The sequence below is a fragment of the Mesoplodon mirus genome (genome assembly GCF_964341445.2).
Source record: "Mesoplodon mirus genome assembly, contig: HAP1_SCAFFOLD_460, whole genome shotgun sequence".
Classification (NCBI taxonomy): Eukaryota; Metazoa; Chordata; class Mammalia; order Artiodactyla; family Ziphiidae; genus Mesoplodon; species Mesoplodon mirus.
The window spans coordinates 54003-69448 of NW_028295519.1; the positions used below are offsets into that span (position 1 = coordinate 54003).

The following is a 15446-nucleotide window of genomic DNA, read 5'->3' on the forward strand; positions in this document are numbered from 1 at the left end:
CATCATCTCTGTGTCATGGGCAGAGGGATGTTCAGCCAGGATGTCTTTCTTTGTCACTGAGAAAAATTTCCATAATATATAATGATACTTACTGAAACAGATATGGGGCATTTGGGTAATTAGAAATCCGTTAGCATATTTTTCTCTCTTCTCTTTTTCATATATGTCATCTTTTTCAGCAGATGTGTTTGGCTAATATTGGGAGGTAACACGAGTAAGAAAGGATATGATAAGATTCCTTAGACATTCTTGTTTCTTAAAAAAGAACTGCTTCCTTTCTCTGTTAGAAGTAATTTCATATTCAGATGGAAAGCATGGCTTCCCGAAGCTGTTAACATGTTCACTTAGTCTTGGATGTGACCAGTAGCACAGAACTCTGGTGGAACTCAGTAAGACTCCAAATGGTAGCAAGTCAGCATGTCATGGAAAGCACACCATAAGCAGGGTAAAAACTAGATGTGCAGGGGCAGCAGGAATGGTGGCAGGCACACATATTGCACGTGTCTCCTCTGCTCATGCGTACATTTTATCATCCCATAAACGTTCCTTACAAAACGTAAGTTCAAAGATAAAATTATTAAGAATTTCAAGACAGCAGTAGCAGAGCATGAAACCAAGCAAGCGTGGGGCCTTCCTGAGCATTGTTCATGAGGGACGTGATAAACTGATAAAACAACCAAGGCTCTGAGATACCCACACCATGTCAGTGACAGAAGTCCAAGCTACAGATATTGAAGGAACCCTCAATGCCGCTCAGGTACCGAAAGCCCTGTCACTGAGAATGAACCAAAATATAAATTTGGGAGGATAATTTATGGACATTTAGGACTTTGGATTTTTAACCCACAATAACAAGAAAACTTCATTTCAAAAGAAAGTGTGAGGTCTTCAAGTTTGCTTTGGTTATTGAGGGTCCTTTGTGGTTACATATCAATTTTGGGGTCGTTTCTTCTATTTCTGCAAAAATAGGGGATTTTGATAGGCATTGTATTAAATCTGTAGATAGCTTTGTATAATATGGACATTTTAACAATAGTTCATGAACATGGGGTATCTTTCCATTTATTTATGTCTTCCTTAATTTCTTTCAATAATGCTGTAGTTTTTGTTTGTTTTTTTTTTGTGTGTGGTACGTGGGCCTCTCACTGTTGTGGCCTCTCCTGTTGCGGAGCACAGGCTCTGGATGCGCAGGCTCAGCGGCCATGGCTCACGGGCCCAGCTGCTCCGCGGCATGTGGGATCTTCCCGGACCGGGGCACAAACCCGTGTCCCCTGCATCGGCAGGCGGACTCTCAACCACTGCGCCACCAGGGAAGCCCAATGCTGTAGATTTCAGTGTACAAGTCTTTCATGTCTTTCGTTAAGCTTATTCCTAAGTATTTTCTTCTTTTTGATGGTATTGTAAATGGAATTGTTCTCCTAATTTCTTTTTCAGATTGTTCATTGTTAATGTACAGAAATGCAAGTGATGTGTATATGTTGATTTCTTACTCTGCAAACTTTGCTAAGTTGTTTTATTCTAATAAATTTTTTGTGAAATATTTAGCATTTTCTATATCTTTTTCAATAGTTTCCCTTTCAGCCTAAGTGTATCCTTAAATCTAGGGGACATTATGACCTCCATCTGAGGCTTTCATCTTAATTATCAACTTATTCAGAGTCTTAGTTGGTTAATGTTCTCCTTATTGTTTGCCACTTTGGAGAATCCAACAAAATGTTCTACTCAAGGTGAGACCTCTTTTCTCTTCCACCTCTGAACCTGAATATCACTTATTACTTACTTCATTCTCTTAGAAGTTCAGCATTCGAAGTTTAAGTGGTGATCCTTCTTAAAAGAGGTCAATATGCTCACCGAATTCAAGACCTCTGGTGAGTTGTGTCAAGTGTATAGGAATCATATTGACTTCTTGGCTGTTAGCACCCCTGGAAACATTTCTAAAGTGGCATTTGAGCTTGATATTCAGGTTTATTGGACACCACATTAAAGAGGTTAACAGAATAAGAGTAGGCTGGTCTTTCCTAAAGCAGACTTTATTCAAGAGTGACCTTGTAGCCACGTGCATCAGGCTCATCCTCATTGAGTCACTGAGAGCCCTCAACCCCCCTAAACTGTAAACTCCTTATAGACAAGAATTATATTTTATAGCTGTTGTTCCCCTTCCCTATGCCTAAACATGCCTGAAATAGGAGGTGCCTCTACGAACAGGTGTTGCTTTATTTTAAACTACATTAAGTACATGTATATGTTCATTTCCCTCTGGGAAAGGAGGCTGCATTCCACAGGATTCAAATATCAAGCCTTTAAACTTCTTTGAACCCATAGATATATAAGTAGTTGCATAACTATCCTCCCTCTATACAACTCTAAGATGATCATATCAAAGTATGGTCATTAATTGTTTTTAATTGCAAACAGATAATAAAGCAAAAGGAACTTATTCCACCAAAGTAAAGGCCAAAGTTCGAAAAGACAAATTAATATGGGATTTGTTACTATTTAAATAGTAAAGAACACTGACAAGAAATATCACAGTGCTGGTTGCTATTATCATCTTTTCATTTTCCATTACAGTTGTTTATATTATCTTCATGGAGTTTCACTGAAGTTATCAAGGTTTTTGAATAGTCAAATTAAAAACCAAAATCCCTTGAAATGCCAATACAAAGAAAAATGAGTCAGAACATGAAAAAATGCTTTAGACAAGTTGACAACACATATTCTTTGCTCATTTCTCTTTTTGAGAGAAGTTCCTTTTTATTCGCACCCACATGTACAAGACACTGAATAAAATACAACCCCATCACTCGATGGTGATAAAAAAAGGAAAGACAAGCTGTTTCCAGAAAATTCCTCTATTTATTCCTAGTATCTTGTTGCATCTGGCAAAAAAGAGCATTTTGAAATATTCTGTGAAGTTTTGTATTTTATAATTTGCTTATTTATCTCAATGTAAATATTAAAAACACATGAGAAATATTTTGACATTTGGCATTTGACTATTCCTATCTATTTCCTTAATGTTTCCTTTGCCTCCTATGATGATCTTTTGGGATAGACAGCACATACCGCTCTCATACTCCCCAGACTCTACAGCCCCATACACATGCAAAATAGCTTGTGGGGATGTGTTAACATACACTTGGTTGAGGCAGGAAGGCTGTAGGATACATCGTTTATACACCTCAACATTTTAAGTGTTTTTGGAAAGTAACCCTAGTTTGAGTGCAAATTCCATCGATTTATCAAATGCATTTCAGGTATACCTAGATATGTCCAGTCAAATGGAAAGGCTATATTACTGGGAGACTATTTACATGAGCAAGTGAAAAGAAATCAGTGGAAGAATATATTATAACCAAGAGTCAGATATAATAGGTCAATCAAATAGAATGTAGATCCCAGAAGCATATCCACACATATAAGGACAATTGAATTTTCAACAGAGGTTCAAAGCCAATTTAGAGGAGAAAGGATAGTCTTTTTGACAAATGATGCTGGAAGCATGTAGTACACGGATATTGTGCATAGATAGCCATATGCAAAATTATGACCTCTGATCCCTACTTCACACCATATAAAGAATTAACTAAATGTAGATGAAAACATGAATCTCTAAAACATGGACAGAATCTTTTTGACCTTGAGTTAAGTGAAGATTTCCTACAGATGATACCAGAAACAAGATCCATAAAGGAAAAAAAGTGATAAATTGGGTTTCATCTTTGGAAGCCATTATTAATAAAAGCCACAGGTTGGAAAAAAATATTTACAAATTATATACATGAAAAGACTTGTATCTCTAACACATATAGAACTCTCAAAACTCAGTAATTAGAAAAAAATTTTAAAAATTAACAGTATGGGTAAAAATATTTTAAAAGAGATCCTGCCAAGGAGGTGTACGGATGCAAATAAGCACAGGAAGTTGCTCACTGTAATCAATTATTAGCTAAATGAAAGTGAAAGCCCCAGGAGATACCACTACATTCCTATTGAATGTCTAAAATTAGAAAAGTCCAACCACACCACGTATTGGTGAGGCAGTGTAGGAACTGGAAGTCTTTTACACTGCCAGTGGGAAGGAAGGTGTCATAGTCACTTCAGTCAACAGTTTGGCTGTTTCTTTATAAGTTGAACATACACCTACCGTATGATCCAGCCTTTCTGCACCTAGATATTTATGCAAGAAAAATGAAAGTATATGTTCATACAAAGACTTGTACATGGATCATCATAGCATCTTTATTTTTAATAGACAGAATTGTAACAACCTCAAGCACGCATCAACAGGCGAATGAATAAACGTACTGTGGTATCCTCATACAGTGAAACACTACTCAGCAAAACAAAGTGATAAACTATTGATAGCCACAAAAATATGAATTACTCTCAAAATGATTACATTGAGTAAAAGAAGCCAGATAAAAGAGTCCTCACTGTGTGAATCCCTTTATATAAATTTCTAGAAAAATGCAAACACATCTATAACGATAGAAAGCATATCAGTGGTCATTTGGGGATGTGGAGGGGTGGAATGTGAGGGGGGAAAAGGGGCTTTATGAATGAGGCATAAAAACACTTGCAAGTGATGGATATGTTCGTTTTCTTGATTGTGTTGGCAGTTCCATGGGTATATGCATAGTTCAGAACTTAAATTGTGTTCTTTAAGTATGTGCAGTGTACCGTGTGTCCGTTATATTTAACAGAGCCATTAAAAAAGGCTAAGAACAGACGTTTGTCTCGACAAATGTAGCAAAGAACAGAAAAGTCAAGTACAGTATGATCTCTGTCCATTGAATTTTCCTATACTTTATTTCCCTCAAAAAATATATCCCAGTTCTTAAAAGAGATGGGACTCTTAATAAAAGGTAAAAACAAAACAAAACAAAACAAAACAACCGGCAAAGCCATCAGCAGGGTGAGCTCCAGCTACTTTTCAATTGTGAGACACTAGGTGCACGGTGCAGACATGCCAGGATGTTTGTTCTTCCTGCACAATATTTTAGAGAGGAAATTAAACCACCCCTGTTAAATGCCTGCAAGTGACGGCCAGAGTGGAGTTTGGAGAATGATGGCTGTGATCTTTAATATGGTTTGCCTTTGTAAAGACTCTCACTCAGAATTTCCAGGGTAATTTTGGAGTCAACTTGTTTTTGTTTTTTGGATGATATATATGTCTTAACTCACCTCAAGAATATATACACGTAGACTTGAAGTTAGGGACCAGCTGGTATAAATTTGTGTGGTTATCTCCTGACCTTACCTTGTAGCTTCCTTTTGTTCCTTGATTGTAGTTAAGCTTCATCTTCCCTCAAGGCCTTTGTATTTGCTGTTCCCATGTCTTGGAAATAATATTTACAGAAAAATTGTCCATAAATGATTCCTTTCTATTTGGCACTCATCTCTTAAAGATATTTTTTTCCTTGATTGTCCTACGAGCCTAACTCAGTCCCAATTTATCAGATTACCTTACTTCTTTCACAGAATAATAATAAAAACAAATATTATCTTTGGTGTCTCTTTGTATTTAGATGAACTTCTTCCCAAAGAACTCAAGCCCCGCAGTGACAGAGGTTGTTACTTTTCTTATCCCTTATTCTGTGTCTTAGAACTGTGTCTGGCATGTAGTAATCACTTGAGGTCTGTTGACTGGGTAAAGAAGATGTGAGTAGATGAACAGATTTGGAGTTATTTGAGGTCGCGCTTAATGACGGCTGGTGTTGGTGATTCAAATTGTAGGTTTTAGAGTTGGAAGTGATCTTGCTGGTCTCACAGCTACAGCAAAACTCTCCCTACTGTAACATCCCTGACAGACGATCAAGTCTGAGCTTGAATAACTGTATATGGAAGACCCTAACCAGGGCACCCTCCTAGTTCTCTTCAAGCAGATCACAACTTTCCATGGGAGTTTGCTCCCAGTTATTCAGCTGTAATTAGGAGAAAACGGTTTGACTTACCCACAATCATCTTCTCATTCTCCCTGTTCTAGTTCCTAGAGAATAGACAGGAAGAGTTTCCTCTAAATTACATCCTTTGGATTTGCATTCTTGCTTGTACCAAAATAAACACCATGCTATGGCAAAATTCCCCTTGATTGTCTGCCACTTATTGCTACATTGCTTGTTAGTGTTTAGAAATAATTTGTCTTAATGTTCCACATTATAACTGATGGAGTACCTAAATAAAAGAGCTCTCAGTGTTATGTCAGAAGCAATCATACAGATATTTTAACTTACCCTTTTCATGTATTTAATGCTGATGCTGTGTGGAATTGAGCAATAGAGTCACCACATTATTGCCATTGATGAAAAAACATATTTATGGTGAAATTTTTGGTAACTTTGAAAGCTTTACCTGATGCGGAAATTGTCAGCTACATCTTAGAGCTCTGAGCATTTCTCAAAAAGCTGTGATACGAAACATCTCTGCCTTTTCTTGTATTTCTGTTATGTTCAACCACTTCACAAAAAGCATTCTTCATATTCCTGAAATAATGATGGGCTTAGTTGAGATTCTTTTGGGACCTAAGGGACCCACATGTGTTCATAATAGTGTTGAGTTACACAGAGCCTGGATGTTTGGCTCCAGACTGAAAGCCCCATGGAGTCGCTTTTTCACATCTGTTTACCAGTGTGTATGAATGGGAGAAAACCAAAGTTCTGGTTCATTTGATCAAGGTGAGCCAAAGTCCTTTTACTTTTGCTGTGACAAACAGGTAAAGAGGTGTAAAATATCTGAAACCAGCCACTTAGGGTTTGGTAGAATGCTTAGAGAATATACAACAAAAAGAAAAACAAGTGAGTACTGCTGGCAAACTGTTTCAAGGACAGCTAACGAAATAATAATAATAGTAACAACAATAGTAAGGTTGATTTTAAAAGACTTAAGAGTGGCATAGATTCCTAACCACTCTACATGTATTAACTCCATGCCACAGCTTTGTAGAATGGGTGAGGTTATTAACCCCTTGTTTTTTAAAAAGGAAGTGAAACAAAGAAGAAACACTCCTGAAGTCCCACCACTAATAAGTGGTAAAGCTGGGGGAAAAAGATCCAGGCAAATTAATTTCAGAGTTAGTGGTCTTAACCAGTAGGTTATGTCCCACAGGTAATATTTGCACGTTTTGAAATCACTTTTCAAATACTATTTCTACCCCTAAAGTACACAGGGAATACCCAGAGAAATTGGCATTATAATTATTGTTATTTCTTTGCCAATAATCTGTTAACTTTTGGCAGTTCAGTATCCTTCCCCAACTTCTTAAAAATTCAGCCAACAATCCCAAAAAAATAAGGGCTAGTGAAAATAAATGTCTTCTAAATCCAGTTCAAGAGAGCAACTAAAACCTAAGGCCCCCAAGGATGTAAAAGAGAAAGCAAAAGAAAAGAAGAGACAAGAAGCCCAAACCCAATGATTAAGCTCCACGTTGTTAGGTAAAGGGGCACTTAACTAATGCTTCTTTAACACCTTGTGCACAGAGACATGGCTCTACAGAAGCCAAGGAGTCTCCCTTTCATCACTGATTCATGGTATGCTTCTGGCAGGGTCACTTCCTTCTTTGAGCCTCAAAGCTTTTCATGAATATAATGAGGGAATTAGAACAAAGTGAGCTCTCACAAGCCAGCTCTCATGTTCTCTCGTGGTACCTGTGAGTCTAGGTAAGTGCTGAATGTCGTTAACATGACAGGTTATATTTTTCTTAACCATTTCTCTTCTCCTGATTTTTATGTAATTTCTAATACATAGTAGAATACTAGAAAAGAAAAAATACCAAACTGAAAAGTAACTGATACACTAACTTTCCATTCTCATTTCACTGCCAATTCAGCCAAAAGCCATCTGTAGAATTCTGATGCAGACCATGAAAACACACTCTAATTGTTCCAAAGTCTTTGCCATACTTGGTAGTCCTGTGATTTCCATTGGCAGAACTATCTTGGACTGTCATCTGCAAATCAATGAAAAAGAAATTAAGTAATAGGAATTCATATCAATGGTATTGGAGAAAGAAATCCTTGAAGTTATCTTATTGTGTGAACCTTCATCCATGTACAAAATCGACAAGAAAAGTTAAGCTTTAAAGGCAACATATTCCCATGAATAGAAGGGAGAACATAACACAAACAATATACAATGCTGAAATTATGTACATGCACATATATACAAGTGGTCTTGAAATATATTCCAGGATATTAATTGGATTAAGTTTTGGGGCACTAAAGCATTTTTTCTCATAGAGAACATTATTCTTTAAGACACATACAGACACACACATATCTGCCCTGCTGGCCTCTCATAGTTTCAGTTGATTCCAATCATTTCCCCATATATTTATTCTCAGATTAATGATTTTTGAACAAGTGTTCATCTCTTTAGAAATACCTGTGCCATGACCGCAGAGTGCTCAGATTTTTTTTGGCATTTGGTGGCATATGATGGGGAAAATGATGAGTTGTGTGACAGGAGAGGTACAAGGTGAACCTTAGAGTAAGTAAGACTTTGTGCATAGTTCTTAATCCCAAAAGGAAAAGAGAAGGATAGCAACAGCAGTCATTGGAATAAAGGACCTCTCAGATGAATCAGCATTAGGATAATTCATTGGTTACTGACTGTCCAGTCATTTTACGTTATAAAGTATTCCTGAGTGACTGCATCATTTTATGAAAGGATCTACCTAACTATAGCTATGTCTTGCTGGAATTAGTTTAGATGGCAATAATGTGCATAGAGAATGGCAATTCTGAATTCATGTCTTCCCAAAATTGAAGACACTCATTAAGGTACAAGTTTACCCAACACCAAAAATGATTTATCCATACTATACTAACTGAGACTGTGTCTTACCATTCTTGTTTGTTAAAGGAGATAACAAGGCTAACTTTTAGTAGAGTAATAGCAGTATACTTAGAAAATGCTTTCAGGTTAAGTTTTGTAAGCAAAGTTCAGTGTTCACCCACCAAAAGCAAATCAGCTCATTTAGTATTGCAGGAAATGCCTTCATACTTTTCCATTGCCACTAAAGGAATTGAAAACACCTGTTGGATATATTCCCTCCTAGAATGTCATTTGTACACTTATTCCTAATAGGACCTGTTATTTTAAAAGCAAACTCCTATTATACAGCGCAGAATAGATACTCAGTATTTTTAGTGATCACATGGTTTTGGGTTCTAAGATTTGGGCTCAGACTTGCATTTCAAGCATTGCAATCTGGGCTTGTTAAATGATTTCCTTGCAACCAGGAAAAGTTGTTTATCTGAATCTAGAGCCCAATTAAGTAAATGTGATAGTGGTGATAGTGGTTGATGAAGCAGACTAGCATAGCAGCTAGGGCAATTATGGACAAGTTCCTTTCAACCTCTCTGTGCCTCAGTGTCTTCCTCTGAAACTGAGTTTCTTCATCAATGGTGATAAATACTGGTACCAATCTGACAGACTTATTGGAAGAAATGAAGGTGTTCACAAATTTCCTAAAGGTTTAATGTTTAGCTTGTCGTTACTAAATGCTGGTAATTAGTAGTAAAACAATATCCCTCTATTATTTATTATATCAAAATAATAATGATAAGGGCCTGTAATTTTATTTATTTATTTATTTAGTTTTGTTTTTTGCGGTACACAGGCCTCTAGCTGTTGTGGCCTCTCCCATTGCGGAGCAAAGGCTCGGGACGGCAGGGGCAGCGGCCATGGCTCACGGGCCCAGCTGCTCCGCGGCATGTGGGATCTTCCCGGACCGGAACACGAACCCGTGTCCCCTGCATCAGCAGGCAGACTCTCAACCACTGAGCCACCAGGGAAGCCCAGGGCCTGTTATTTTAGTAGTTCTATTTTTTGGTCATATAGTTTAGACTAACACATATTGTTTAAATGTGAAACCAAGAAGAAAAACAGTTTTGTTTCTTAAACCTGGTCAAGGCACCCAAATCACCTAATTCAGAAATGTTTCTAATTTGGCATCTGCTTTGAATCTGTCACATCCAGAGAAAGTTTATTGTCTCAGAAAGTGACAGCCTTGTATTTGTGTAGCATAGAAAAGAAGATACAAGCTAGATAAGATACATATACCCCTTATCCTAGTCATGCCACATAGAGTGCAAAACTATTCCTGCTGGGTTCAAACATTGTGATCCAGAGCCTGCCATTGCCTATTATCAGGAGCAGCAAAGGGTAAGAACCGTATGTGTTTTCCCTTAAGTTGGTCTACAACACAGATACTGTCAATCAGCGTCTGATAGTACCCTCCCCATGGACAAACTTCTGTGCTCTTTTGAGTATGCTCAGATGGAGTCTACCATCAGTGTGGTGGGAGTTCACTTCGCTTCAAGTGTGTCCACGTTGAAGGGTGAAATTAACACATACTAACGAAATTGTGGCTGTCCAAACTAGGAAAATAGTTAAAGAATCAGGACAGGAAGAATCAGGCAAATACTCATTTGGCATCAACCCAATAAAAAAGCTTCTTGGTGAGAAAATAGTTGCCAAAGATGAAAACCCAGAATAGTGCTACTTTAGCCTAACCACAGTGTCAAAGCAAATAACACACATACACAAAACGCAAAAGGAAGCCCTCTTCACACTAATGCCCCAAAGTCCTTTATGGGTCTTCAAATTGAGCAGGTATGTTGGTTGATTACTTGGGTAATTTCTCTGAAAATATTGTCAGTCATCACACTTGTGTCTCTGTGTATGTATTACTCCTTGGTATACGTGTATATAATTTACATATGTATATATCATATATATCCTCACATTTGAGTACAGATAATAGTTTAAGCCCATAGGTGATAATAAAAATGGTTTAACAAAGATGATGTATTACTTATAACTAGTGTATCTGGTAAAAATCTCTGTTTGAAGATCCTTCAAAAGACCAGTGATTATTAAAAATAAGAGATTAAAACTGACTCTAAAAGCCTCAATTTTAGACAGTGAGTTTAGGTTCCCTAATACCTGGATTTACGTCCAGAGCTGGGATCTTGACACCCACATCTAACTTATTTGCAGATCGGAAATCTGGCCTGGCTATATTACTTCCATTCTTCCATATGAAACTGGTCTTACCCTCTGTGCTGATGTGAGCCATAAACTGCTCCGAATGGAAACTGCTTATGATTTAATATCACACACTCGTGAAAAAGCCAGAGGAGAAGATGCAAAAGAGAAATTCTTAAAAAATTAGTTGGGTCATCTGTTCTTACAAAGTATGTCTGCTTTTTGGAAACCTATCCAATCACTTTGACTTTTTTTCATTAGAGATGTTCCTAGGGTTTTTGAATGATTAAATGTAGACATTCAGAAGTAGAAATAGCATGAAAATGGCAAGAATCACTGGATAATTTTTCTCATCTGGTTGTACAGCATGGGAGAGGAACATGTGTCAGTTGTAAACTCTGAGGCTCTTGTGAGGCCTACTGTTAACTCAGTTGTTGGCTCTGAACGCTCACTTGCACTCAAGAGAGTACGCATCTTCCAAATTTCTCTTTTCCTTTCTCTGTCTAGCTATTTTTAAAAATTGGTGCTTAATTACAATCTACTAGAAAATTTCCATTCGAAGGAAGCTTTTATTTTTAATCTCCCTCTACACCAGAAATCTTAAATTGATAAGAGGATGTTTTGGCTAAGTAACCTTAAATCCAATCTTTAAGAAGAGCAAAGTTGGAAGACTCACACTTCCTAATTTCAAACCTTATTATGAAGCTACAGTAACCGAGACAGTGTGACGCTGGTGTAAGTATAGACCTAAAACTCAGTGAAACAGAATAGGGAATCCATGAATTAACCCTCACTTTTATAGTCAGTTGACTTGAACAAGGGTATGGAGATAATTCAATCAGGGAAAGAACAGTCTTTACAACAAGTATTGCTGGGATAGCTGGATATTCACCTGCCCCTTCATCACAGGATACACAAAATTAACTCAAATTCACTAAAAAATTAACTCAAAATAGACCTAACTAAAAGAGGTAAAAATATAAAATTCTTAGAAGAAAACATAAGAGTAAATTTTGACTTTGAGTTAGGCAAAAACCTTATTAGATAAGACACCAAAAGCACAAGTAATGCCCAAAGAAACAAATAAATTGGACTTAACCAAATAAAATGTTTGTTCTTTAAGGTATACTGTCAAGAAAGTGAAAAGACAACTGGCAGAACAGGGGGAAATACTTGCAAATCACATGTAGTAAATAATTTGTATCTACATACATAAGGAATATTTACAACTCAATAAAAGAAACTCAACTTTAAAAAATGGGCAAAGGATCTGAATAGACATTTCTCCAAATAAAATATACAAATGGCCAATAATCACATGAGAAGATGCTCAACATCATTAGCCATGAGGGAAATGCAAATTAAAGCCACAATGAAATGCCACTTCCTATCTACTAGGATTGCTAAAATTTAAAAAGGACGATGTTAACAACTGTTGGCAAGGATGTGTAAAAATTGAAACCAACCATTATACACTGCTGGTATATGTATGGCCTCTTTGGGAAACAGTCTGGCATTTCCTCAATGTGCTAAATATAGGATTACCATACGACCCAGCAATTCCACTCCAGCTTATATACCCAAGAGAAATGAAAACATATCCACCACAATTGGTATATGAATGTCCACAACATCACTATTCATAATAGCTTGAGCATAAACAACCCAAATGTTCATTAACTGGTAAACGGATAAACACAAATGTGGTATATCTATACAATGATATATTATTTGTCAATAAACTGGAATGAAGTAGCAATACATGCTACAGCATGAATGAACCCTGAAAATATTATGCTAAGTGAAAGAAGCCAGTCAGGGAAGATCACATATTATTTGACTCAATTTATATGAAATGTGATGAGTAGGCAAATGCATAGGGACACTAAGTAAACTAGTGGTGGTTTAAGGACTGGGGGAATTGGGTGGAAACAAGGAGTGACTGCTCATGGTTCAGGTGTTTCTTCTTTGGGTGATGAAAATATTCTAAAATCGCGTTATGATTGCATTACTCGGTAAGTATACTAAAAACCATTGGACTGCACACTTAAATGGGTGAATTGCATGTTATGTGAATTAATCTTAACAAAGCTATATATATCCTGCAATTACCTGTAGGATTTTAAACCACTTCTTTCTTACATGGTTTCATGCAATAACGTCAGGAATAATACCACATATTACATTTATTCCACAGGTATGACAACAGAACCTATAGGGTGGATGGTATTACTTGGGAGAAGTCTCCCAGCTCTACATTTACAAGATCGGATGGCAGTGAAACCTCCTTTGTAGACTATTACAGGGAGTTATGAAATTTTATTTCTTCAAACATATTTGTCTTAAAATTTTTCATGTTATACAATTAAGTATATTTCTCAAGTCTTAGTTAGACACATATATATGTATTTGTATATATTCTCCTTTTGGGGTATTATAGCGTGGCTTATATCTGTTATCCATGTATTCAGTGTTTTGTGTATAGGGTAATGTCACATAATTAGAATGGCTCCAAGATGGCCCTCCCTGTCAGGCTTAGAAGTGGCTATGGATGTTTTGACCATGTAGATGGATTGTTAGGTAGAAATAAAATATGGTAAGACTTCAGAAATGAGAACTTTATGTAGGAGTTTCAGCCCTACAGAACTTGGTTCAAAAAGAAGAAAAAATGACCAGTTACAATCTGAGATGATGTCTGTTATGTGCTAAATCTCATAATTCATGGATTCCTCTATTTATTTATTTATATTTGCCTGTGTTGGGTCTCCGTTGCTGTGCGCGGGCTTTCTCTAGTTTCGGCGAGTAGGGACTACTCTTCATTGTGGTGCGCGGGCTTCTCATTGTGGTGGCTTAGTTGCTCTGCGACATGTGGGGTCTTCCCGGACCACCGAACGAACCCGTGTCCCCTGCATTGGCAGGCGGATTTTTAACCACTGTGCCACCAGGGAAGTCCCTCCTCTATTTTTTTAATTTTTAATTTTTTAATTTTTTTTTTTTTGCGGTACGCGGGCCTCTCACTGTTGTGGCCTCTCCCATTGCAGAGCACAGGCTCTGGACACGCAGGCTCAGCAGCCATGGCTCACGGGCCTAGCCGCTCCACAGCATGTGGGATCTTCCCACACCAGGTCATGAACCCATGTCCCCTGCATCGGCAGGCAGACTCTCAACCACTGCACCACCAGGGAAGCCCTCCCTCCTCTATTTTTAATTTGAGTGCTCACAAATAAACTCAGGCCAGTTGGTGAGGTTGGTTTTCTAGCTTTAGCAGATGAGAGAAAGGTAATTGAAGGAATGGCAGATATTTGTGGCAAATGGAAAGAACTTATAGATGGATGCTTTTTTTTAAGAAAGCTTGTATTATACTGGGAGTCAAAACATAGCTACTTGGAACAATTGCAGGTACATAACCCTCTGACATCCCTTCAAGGGAGGGTTATTATGACATTATCCTCATTTGTGTTCCACACTTATTACTTGTTCATTCAATCCCAAAAGCATTTAGTGAGTGCCTATTGTATATCTTGGGTATACATTAGTAAGACTATTTAGTTCTCAGCTCTTAAGGCACTTGCATTCTCATGGCAGACAGAGAGATGACAAACGAGAAGAAAACTATTCTAATAGTTATAAGGGATATGGAGATAATTAAAATTGGGTGGTACTATGGAGAACATCTGGTGGCTATTAGTCTGCAAGGTCATGGATATCTTCTCTGCGAAGCTGATATGTAAATGGCAGCAAGGAGCGAGCTAGGTACGGATGAGGGAGAAGAGGTAGAACAAAGGCACTATTTTTGGGGTGGGCATGGTGTACCCAGAGCCCAAACTAGGCTGGAGTGTTCTCTAGAGAAGTAAATTGGATTTTATTGTCAAATCATATTATGTAGGGCTTCCCTGGTGGTGCAATGGTTGAGAGTCTGCCTGCCGATGCAGGGGACACGGGTTTGTGCCCCGGTCCGGGGAAGATCCCACATGCCGCAGAGCAGCTGGGCCCATGAGCCATGGACACTGAGCCTGTGCATCCGGAGCCTGTGCTCCGCAATGGGAGAGGCCACAACAGTGAGAGGCCCGCGTACAGAAAAAAAAATCATATTATGTAGATATTTGTAAGATTTCTGTCTAATATACAGAGAATGGGCTGTACGGGGGTAAAAATGGAGGCAGGAAAACCAGTGAGGAGGTTATTAAATCAGTTGACTTAAGTGATGATGGTGGCCTGGAGCAGGATGGGAGAAGTGGGTGAAAATGGAGAGGACATAGTGAAGGCTTGGTTGTAATAAGTGTAATAAGATTGTTCTGGGATGAGATAGGCACAGATGGAATTGCAACCTGAAATATCAGTAAGTTAATTTTAAAAGGTTTATTTCTGGCTTGAATAAAGTCTAATGAGAGTCAGGGAGACTCAGTGATCTCATCTGTTACCATTTTGTGGCTCTACCATCTCAACAAGAGGAC

At 37.8% G+C, this 15446-nt stretch overlaps 1 pseudogene across 1 annotated transcript in view; it reads left to right on the plus strand.

The window, feature by feature from the left end:
- The first annotated feature begins 746 nt into the window (after positions 1-746).
- The window catches only part of LOC309797385 (piwi-like protein 3), a 33184-nt pseudogene continuing 18484 nt past the window's right edge, over positions 747-15446 (plus strand). Inside the window, exons 1-3 of the transcript in view lie at positions 747-757; positions 11005-11201; positions 13190-13301. The product of the transcript in view is annotated as a piwi-like protein 3 (transcript). The remainder of the gene's footprint in view (positions 758-11004; positions 11202-13189; positions 13302-15446) is intronic.